Here is a 10,617-nt window from a genome sequence, read left to right as displayed (position 1 = left end):
ATGGCAGGGTTACAGGAAGAGCTGGGGTTGCTGTCGCCCTTCACACCTGTCTTGGCTTCTGCAGATCCTTTCGTTCCCTGGAGAGTGCTGGTGCCAGGACACAGCACCTGCACCTGCAAAGCGCCCTCTTCTCTCGCTCACCGGTCCCCGGGAATGACCAGCAGAGGCGGTCACCTTCAGGCAGGGACATTGTGCAAGAGGCACCCAGGTTGGTACCTCAGAATTTATAGAATATGAATGATTCCCAACCCAGCACAAAAGCTCCGAGCTCACATCCTGGAGGCACGTGTGAAACAGAAACTTTGACAGCCAAAAGCTTTTTTGAAGACAAGAGTTTATTGAGCCAAATGCTAGCCCGAAGAGGACCCGGTCCTGGGGCGTGCCGTCTGAACCACCAGCAGCAGGGCCGGTGGAGAAGACAGGCATATCCACTCTCCTGGAGCTGACGGGCGCTTTTATGGAAACGATTTGGGGACGATGGATGAGCTGCTTTGAAAGAGTTCACACTGGTTCTAGTTAAAGGGGTTGGGAGAAGATGAGGTGAGCAGCTCTGGGTAGGTGCACAGTCCATGAGGAAGAGGGGTTTGTGCTGTGCCTTTGGGTTGGTGGTGGGCACCAGTCTGCAAAGTTCACGCGTAAGCAAGAAGTAGAGGCTTCTGGGGGCCAGTGGTGCCTGGCTGTTTTAGGTAATCGTGGAAATAGCCACCTGGAAATTACCTCAAAGTCCCAGCATACACTCAGGAGTGTGAGCAGTCTTTGGTTAGTTTTACTCTACAGTTGTGAGCTCATTAACCTCCCTTGTCTCTTCCTTGCACCCTCCAGCCTGCTATAATTTAATTTAGGACATTTCAGTATTTTTTTTTCTTGTCCCATCAGAGGAAAAGGCAAGAAAAAGGAAAGTATGGGAGTGAGACAGTTCCTTGGTCCCGATGGCTCCTGATTTATCACACCCACCTGCAGAGAGCCTTCTTCAAAGGAAACCTAGACATTTCCCAGGCCTGGCCGCCAGGGGGCGGTCTGGAGGGCAGCCACTCCCACCTACTCCTTCTGGTCATGGAAAGTTTCGGATTGTTTCCCAGACTGGGGGCTGCTGCCTCCTGGGCCTGTGACCCTGGGGCCGCATCTCACCTTCCTCCTGGCTTGTTGGAGCTCCCTGTGGGGAAGGGCAAGTGGGAATTGTGAGAGCTGCTTGCTGCCAAGCTGTACCTGGAGATGCCCACCAGGAGTCAGAACCAGCCACAGGAAGTAGGCCGGGCATCAAGGCCGCAGGGCAAGAGTCCAGAGTCTGCACCCCATTCCATGCCAGCAGGAGTCAGGCCTTCAGCTGTGTATTGTGAGAACACTTCCGCAGCCCTTCGGGAGTGTGTAAGGGGGTGTTGTCTTCGGGGGTACAGGCATGCCCTGGGGGAGGCACAGCAGGGCTGAGGGTTCGGCCTAACCACTTCCCGGGCACATTCCTGGAAAAGGAGCCATCATCAACCACACAGACGGTTGTTGAGAAAAATAACCACCAACATGATCTGAGGTTTATGTTTGGTGTGTGTCGTCACAAGTATTATGACTTTGGAAACATTCATGCTGTTCTAATACTTTTTTCAGTTGAAAATTGTATTGAGATAATCATGGAGTCACATGTTGTCCTAAGAAACAGTACAGAGAGAGGTGTCTTGTAAACTTTGCCCGGTTTTCCCTAATGATAACATTTTACAAAACTATAGTACGTGTCCCATGCAGGATATCGGCAATGATAAGGTACACTGGTCTTATTTGTACTCGTGCGTGTGTGTGTGTGTGTGTGTGTTTGTGTGAGTCTATGTATGCGTGTGGGTCTGTGTGTATGTTTGTGTGGGTCTATGTGTGTGTGTGTATGTGTATGTGTGTATGTCTGTGTATATATGTGTAATGTGTCTTGTGTATCTGTGTATGTGTGTGGGTCTGTATGTGTCTGTGTGTGTCTGTGTGTATGTGTGTGTGTGACTGTGTTTGTGTGTGTATTTAGCTCCGTACATTGTAGAACCTGCGTAGGCTTGTATTTCCACCACCACAGTGAAGATACAGAACAGTTCATTGCTGCAAGGATGCCTCCCTCACGAATCCACCTCCCCACCCCCATCTCTAACCCCTGGCAACCACTAATCTGTTCTTCATTTCTAAAATATGGTCATTTAAAAATTTTTAGATAAAATGGAATCATACAGGTTTTATTTCTCTCAGATAAATTCCCAGGGGTGCAATTGCTGGGTGATACCGTAGTTGCATAGTGACACTTTTAAGAGATTGCCACACTCTTTTCCAGAGTGACCCCAGCAGTTTCCATTCACTCCCAAACATGACAGATGCAGCTTTCCAAAGCCTCATCAGCCTCTGGTGTTATCTTTTATTTTAGCCGTCCTGACAGGCATGTGGTGGTATTCACAATGGGTGTAAGCTGCCTCTCCCTAACGGCTGGCCGTGTTGGCCATCTGTTCACGTGGTCATTGCCATCTGATATCCTCTTCGTGTGCTTTGTCCATTTTCTAACTGGATTGCTTTCTACTCTTGAGTTTTGAAAGTTCGTTGTATGTTTTAGATACAAGTCCTTTATAGGATATGCAGTTTGAAAATACGTTCTCCCAGTCTATAGCTTGTCTGTACATCCTCCTCACATGGGTATTCACAGAGCAAAAGTTTTTAATTTTGATGAAGTCCAGTTTATCCGTTTTCCCTCCTTTGTGTCATATGCATGGTGTCAAGTTAAAGAACTCCTTGCCTAGACCTAGGTCCCAAAGATTTTCGCCTATTTTTTAAAAGTCAACTCTAATTGAAAAGTTAAAAAAGGGAGGAAAAGATAAAAAGGAGTAAGAGGTTCAAAGTTCCAGATATAAAACAAACAAGTCATGGGGATAAAATGTACAGCACAGGGAATACAGTCAATAACATTGTGATAGCGTAGGACAGTGACAGATGGTTGCTGGACTTATCATGGTGGTCACTTCTTTAGCACAGGGAATATTGTCAATAATATGGTAATAACTCTGTATCATGCCAGGTGGGTCCTGTTGAATAACTATGATGTACACCTGAAACTAACATAATATTGTATGTTAGCTATATTTTAATAAAAATCTTTTTTAAAAAGATCTATAGTTTTATGTTTCACATTTAATTCTATGATTTTGATTTAATTTTTGTATAAGGTATGAGGGTGACATCAAAGTTTATTTTATTTTATTTTTTTTAAAGTTTACTTTTTTTTCTATGGATTTTAATTGTTCCAGCATGATCTGTTGAAAATGCTATCATTCCTTCATTGAATTTATTTTACACTTTTGCCAAAAATCAGTTGGGGGTATTTGTGTGGGTCTATTTCTGGGTCCTCCGTTCTGTTCTGTTGATCTCTGTGTCTGCCTCTCTGCCAATACCACACTGCCTGATCCCTGTGGCTGTACAATAAGTCTAAATATCAGGTGGAGTGATTCCCCTCACTTTATTCTTCATTTTCAAGGTTGTTTTAGCTGTTCAAGGGCTTGTATGTTTCCATATAAACTTTAACATAAGCTTATCTACGTCTACAAAAATCCTTGTTGGGATTTTGATAGGAATTGCATAAATTTATAGATCAATTTGGAGGTAATTGACATCTTTACTATGTTGAGGCTTCCAATCCATGAATATGGTATGTCTCTCCATTTATTAGGTCATTGGTTTCTTTCATCAGAATTTTGTAATTTCTAGCACACCGATCCTCAGCATGGTTTGTTAAGCATATACGTGACTATTCCATTTTTTGAATGATTGTAAATACTATTGTGTTTTTCAATTACCTTTTTTGCCTGCTTTCTGATAGTATATACAAATACAATTGATTTTTGTCTGCTACACTTGTATCCCATGACTTTGCTGAACTCTTTTATTATTTTTAAGAGGTATTTTTTTTTGTAGATTCCTTGAGATTTTTATACATAAGTGGTCATGCCATCTACAAACAGTTTTCTTTCTTCCCTTCTTATCTGTATGCTTTTTATGTCTTTTTCTTCCATTATTTCAGTCACTAGAAATTCTAGGACTATGTTGAATAAGAGTGGTGAGAGTGAATATTCTTGCCTGTTCACAATCTCAGGATGAAAGCATTCAGTCTTTATTAAGTATGACATTAGCTCTAGGTGTTTGTAGAAGCTCTGTTTTAGGTTGAGGTAATTTCCACTATTCCTAACTTGCTAAGAGTTTTTATCATGAATGGGTGTTGGATTTTGTGAGACATTTTATTCACATCAGTTGATATGAACATATGATTTTCCTTCTTTAGCTTGTCGATATGATGGATTACATCGATTATTTTCTAATGTTGAATAAGCCACGCATAGCTGGAATAGACCTTACTTGGTCATGTTGTATACTTCTTTTTTATGTATGTTGCTAAATTAGATTTGCTAATATTTTGTTGAGGAATTTTGCATCTAAGTTCATGAGAGACACTGGTCTGTAGTTTTCTCTTTTGTGTAGTGTCTTTGTCTGGTTTTGGTGTCAGGGTAATGTTGGCCTCATAAAAATGAGTCGGGAAATGTTCACCTCTTCTATTTTCTGGAAGAGATTATGCAAAATTAGAGTTCATTTTTCTTTAAAAACTGGGTGGAAATTTCTTTTTCTGGAGATTTAAAATTATGAATTCAAATTCTTTGATGTTTATAGGGCTATTCAGATTGTGTATTCCATCTTCGCTGACTTTTGGTAGTCTGTGGTTTTTGAGAAATTAGTCCATTTCTTCTAAGTTGTCAAATTTATGAGCATAAAGTTCTTCATCATATTCCCTTATTATCCTTAAGTTGTCTGCAGGGTCTGTAGTGCTAGCCCTTGTTTAATTTCTGATATTCTTTGTATTATTTTTGTCATTTTGCTATAGACCTGTCAGTTTTATTCATTTTCCCAAAGAACGAGTCCTTTTGTTTCACTGATTTTTTCTATTGGTTTCCTATTTTCAATTTCATTCATTTCTGCTCTTGTCTCTACTATTTCCTTCCTTCTCAATGCTTTGGGTTTATTTGGCTCTTATTTTTCTAATTTTTTCAGGTTAAATCTTAAGTTTTTTATTTGAAAGCTTTCCTCATTTCTAATGTAAGTTAATGCAATAAAATTCTCTCTCAGCACTGCTTTAGTTGAGTCTCACAAATCTTGATATGTTGAGTATTCATATTCATTCGGTTCCATCTATCTTAAGATTCCTTTTGAAAATTCCTTTTGACCTGTGGATTATTTAGAAGAGCATTATTTAACTTTGTCATTGTAGGAGGTCTTCCTGTTGTGTTATTAATTTCTCTTTTGATTTAATTCTGGTCAGAGAACACACTCTGTACGATTTCAATTCTTTTACATTTGCTGAAATTTATTTTATGGCCCAGGATACCATCTATGTTGATAAATTTACATGGGCACTAAGGAAAAATGTGTCTTCTGCCATATTTCTGAAACGTCCTATAAATAAAGGTAGATCCTGTTGGTTGGTATGTGATTCATATCACCATATCCGTGCTGGTTTTCTTTCTAGGGGTTCCATCAGTTGCTGGGTGGGGTTCTTGATGTCTCCAACTCTAATTGTGAGCTTAACTATTTCTCGTTTCACTTCTATCAGTTTTTGTTTCATAGCGTTTGAGGCGTGGTTGTTTGGTGAGGACGAATCCTTCTGAAATTTTTAAATGCAAAATAATTTTTTGAAAGCCATGTCATTGTCATGAAAATTCTGAGCATACCCGCACCACATTTTCACTCCGAACCACATTCAGGCCCTCATCACGTTACCCTCAGCGCAGACTGTGTGGCAGGAAAGGCCAAGTCCACGGAGGTCTGGGGCTCAGAAAATAATGTTCCCCTTTAATTTTTAAAAATATATTTAAAAAATATATATATTGTTTAAGTCCACCAACATTAAACAGTATTGAGGGCTTTTCTATTTATTGATTTATTTATTATTAGTTTCAGGTGTAAATATCTTTTTTCTTAAGTGGGATTCTTACATGGAAAAATGAAAAAGGTTAAGGGTAGACCTGGGAAGCCACAGTCCAAACACACCATTAAAACACTTCAGGACCATGCCATCCCTTTTTTAAAGCAGAGATTTAAATGTAGAACGCTACAGACGAAGGAGTGGCCTCGAGGCCACTCCCTGCACGTGCATTGGGAATGAACCTCACCTGGGGCCCGGCCGTGGGACTCCCAGCTTGACAGTTGCACAGACGCCTTTCTCCCTCCTATTGAAGAAAGCGTGTGAGAAGGCGAGCGAGAGAGAGAATACTGTAGGGAGAACCATGAATCCCTTCTAATTTATATTTTAAAACGGAAGTCACTTATTGTAATGTTGCTGGTGACGCCATGGAGAAGGCCGGTGGGTGGCACACGCTGGCTCTTCTTTTATGTGCTTCTTGCATCTTGGGGACGTGACTGGCTCCTGAGGCGCGAGGATGAACGCCGTTGTGAGCTGCCTCAGTGGTTTTCATCGAGAAGTGAGGCAGCGCCTTCCTGGAGATGCACAGCAAACGAGGGGGAATGCGGTGACCTGGGCTCCAGGCCCAGGTATTTTTTTAACCTTGCCCCCGCCCCCCAGAGTCCTCCTTGATAACCTGCCTTGGCTGGATTGTAGGGTTGTTAGGAAGAGAAAACAGGATCCTTGTGAGGAGGGGCTCTTGCTCTCGTTTGTTTTTGCATCAGCTTCCAGTAGCGACTCTAATGATGAAAGTGGCACAAACAGTCTCAGTTTTGTCTCCAGCCGTGTGAATGGCGTAGAAGCTGGAACACTGACAAAAAGCTAACTCCGCGAGGTCGCCTGTCCCACAACCTGCCTGACCACTGCCACACCTGTTGTCAGCACCTCTGCCCTCCAGAAGGTGACGCACGGCAGGGACACAAAGCCCAGATAAGGACACAAGCAACCAGCTGGGGCTTGGCCTGAGAAGCATAATTCTTTCTGGTTTCTGTTTGTTTGTTTGTTTGAATCATAATTCTTTATACATCATAACTCATGCTCTCAGATTTGCCTGACATCTAGAGCCCAGCCCTCAGCAGCTGCATTTAGAAGAAGTAAATAAGAAAGGGAAGGCATGAATGAAAGGTACAAAATAGAAATAAAGTTTAATGAGGATCTTTAGAGACGACCAAATCCACTGCCTTTGTTCAGCAAATAGAAGTGTCCCTACTGGTCGATGGTAGCCAACCACTACCCCAGCGGTCACTCTGGCCTCTTCTCCACCAGGCCTTTGTCTCTGGGACGTATCAAGCAGTGCAGAGACTTGCGACTGCCATCCTTGGGAAGTGCTACTTACAGATAATTTACAGGTAGTTCTTCTTGTCCTTTTCTCAGCAGGAGTGGGCACTGCTCACCATCAGTCCAGGCCGTAGAGAAAAATCCTCATGCCTGAAATAAGAAATCTACCCACATATGTCGGGGTAGACATGGCTTGAACTTGACCAAAGGGTCACATCAAAGGGCTCCATGGGGGTGGGGGTGGGGAGTGGGTGCAGAAGGGAACATGGCCGGTGGGGGAACAGGAGACTTAGGGATGGACCAACCAACAGTCACGGTCAGCAGGGGTGAAGCACTGAGGCCCAAGGGGGCAAGAGTCCAGCCAGGTTCTGCAGGGGGGAGGAAGGGACACAGCTAGCAACTCGGGAGGGGACTGGTGCAGTCTACTCACCACTGGGACTGACGTGGGGATTAATGGGGAGGATCCAGTGCCCACACCTGCTCCAGGCTCCCTGGGCCTGGGCGAGGGACCAGCACATAAATTCTAGACTCATCTGCTGGGAGGAACAGGGTTTTGTTCAGACCTGGGTGGTGCTGAGCTGAGTGTGGGAGGTTTAAGTAACTGTGGCTTGTGTCATGCAGGGTCTCTGGTCCTGCTCCCCGCACAAGAACGCAGGATATGGTGAGGCCAGAAAGGAACACCCGCGGAGCCATAGATAGGGGAGTCATACCACTATAGTCTCGCTGGCGGCTGGGTTGGAGACACAAAAGCAAACATCCACTAGTCCCCCAACAAGGGGTCCTCCTGCACTCCAGCCCCGCCGGCAGCTGGGAGAGACACAGGAAATAGAAGCCGCACAATGTGCAATCCACCGTCAGCTTTTCTGCCTGCCAGCCACCCACCCAACCAACCAACACAGCCACAGCAGTTATATCAGTGGCCAATGGCTAACTGGTTACAGCTGATGACCATCTACTACCCGAGCCAGCACCTTTCCACGTGAGGCCGAGAGCCTGGAAACTGCTCTCTGGGACTCTGTCCCCACATTTAGCACCTGGGGGAGGCCCCTGGGGTCGCGTAGGGGGTGCTGCCAGGGATGGCTTGGCAGTGAGGAATCAGGTATCAGCTTACCATCTCTCACTCCTGGTTTTAAATTCCTAGGAGACCATAGGTGGGACCATAGGTGGGATCCAGGTTTTGGAACCTGGATGAGTGGAAGGATTACTGTGCCTAGTGCTGCCATGCTCTTCGAGAAGAGGGGAGAAGCCGGGTGAGTGGGGGGAGGAGAGTGTGGAGGGGCTTGGGGGGAGGTCCCTGTTTTCACCATTTCCAGGCCCAGATGGGTTCTGTTCGCTTCATGAGCAAGTCTGCATTTCAGCGACATGCCCTGAACGGGCCCCTGGGACCTGTTGGCTGGGACGAGGGAGGACTCTGGGCGGGAATGGGTGGCGTCACTCAGCGGAGTTGCTGAAATCTAAGAGATAACAGGCAGCTCACACCAACCCCAGACCTGTGTTTAACTTCAGGGAAGGTGTGAGGAAGCAGGTCGTGGGGAGGCGTGTCAGCCAGGCGGGGCCCCGGGAACCCCTCCAAGGTCAAATACCCGCTCCATGAATGACTCACTGCCTGGGGAGCCCGCGGAACTCTCCTCTGCCTCTCTGGCGAGCGCAAAATCACTACATTTTATATTTCTAATACAGTATTGTTCAATCACAAAAGTTGGTTATGCTCACGACAGAGACATTTCAAGTGACTAGGAAAGCAGAGTCCAAGGAAAACAGTGTAACTCAGCCTTTCACCATTCAGTGCCACTCACTGGGGTCTCTTCTCCCCACCCCTTTTTTACTACTGAGTTGTTTGTAAACTTTTGTTACCTTGCTCTTTTTGATTTAACACCATAGCATGAAAATTCCCCATGCCGTCACATGTGTCACAGAACTACGAGTGTGCTAGTGATGGTGGCAGAGTATTTCATCATGTAGCTCTCACCAACGTGTGTTAATGATTTTCCCATTATTGGTACTTTGAGTCGTTTACAGTTTTTCACTATTACTGAGCTTTCTTTTGATGGACATTTTCATGCAACATGATTTTTCCGTGTTGAGGATTCTTTCTTTAGGACATCCCCAAAAGCAGATTCGCTGGGTCAGACTGTACCATGACACAAAGTACCACGCTGGTTTCCGCAAAGGTGCCCCATAGGGAGGTAGGCGTCTGTGTCACCTGATCGTCAGCAGCATTGAATCTTCTGACCAAAAAACACCATCCAACAATTTGATTGGCGTGAACATTGTTGCTGTCACTTTAAATTATTTATTTGATTACTTATCATTTTTTTCCGTCTTTCCTATGATTTTTAGGCCTTCGTATCTCGCCTTTGGAGAATTTGATGTTTATACTTTTTGCCTCTTTAGCTGTTGGAGTTCCAGGGTTTTAAAGTTCACCTTTAAATGTGAGATCTGTATGTCTTAAAGTTTTTAAACCTTTGTCCATCAAACATACTATAAATGTTTTACATTAAAAAATTTTCATATCCAAAGTTTAAAATATTTTACCCAGTCAAGTTTGCTCTGTACCTACATTATGTTACATATATTTAAATGATTTCTCTTATATTTAAATGTATGTTGCATACATTTAAATAATTCTCTTACCTTTAAATTATTCTCTTATTGCTACAAGGCTTAGAAATGCCTCCATCTTCCAGAAATTAGTTTAGTATTTGCTGCTATTTAATTTACATAAAACTTAGCTGCTGCAGCAGCTACTTTGGTTGTTGGTCAGGAGCTCAGACTGGTTACTGTAGCTGCCTTCCGCTTTCTTGCCCCACTATCTTCTGCTCTCACTTCAGCGGGATGTGGTTATTTCCCTGATAAGTGACGAACACCCCAACATCTCTCGGATGTGAGTCCTTCAGTGCTCTCATATTTATCGGGTTGCTTCAGTTTCCCAAGGACCAGGACCACAGTGTGAGAAAGCACTCGTAGGAGCCCCAGGGACCCCCTGGGGCTGCAGGCACCACCCTCCTAGTTGCCACTGTGCACTAGTCACACTATTTCCCCAGGTTCCTAGGACCACCCCCTCTGCTGGGCGCTCCTCCTCTGCCTGCTGGTTCAGTGGCATGGAGAGGCCAAAAGGGCAGTCTCCAGGGCAGTCAATGGACTCAAGAGCGTGTTTCCAGGTGGAAGCCAGCCTCTCTCGGACAGCAGCACTCCAAGGCCACGGTCATGGGGATGGGAAGCAAATCTTCCAGGAGAGTCATCCTTTAATCACAAGGAAAGCCACTCCCACTTTCGTTGCTTGCTTTCTGGACAGGTGCACTTTAGCTGGGAAGGACCATCTATCGCTCTGGTTTGAGGCATATGCTCAACTGCCATCGACCCGCTGGCAGCTGAGCAGACGATCC

Source organism: Rhinolophus ferrumequinum, chromosome 2, assembly GCF_004115265.2.
Source record: "Rhinolophus ferrumequinum isolate MPI-CBG mRhiFer1 chromosome 2, mRhiFer1_v1.p, whole genome shotgun sequence".
Classification (NCBI taxonomy): domain Eukaryota; kingdom Metazoa; phylum Chordata; class Mammalia; order Chiroptera; family Rhinolophidae; genus Rhinolophus; species Rhinolophus ferrumequinum.
This window is presented reverse-complemented; position numbering follows the sequence as displayed.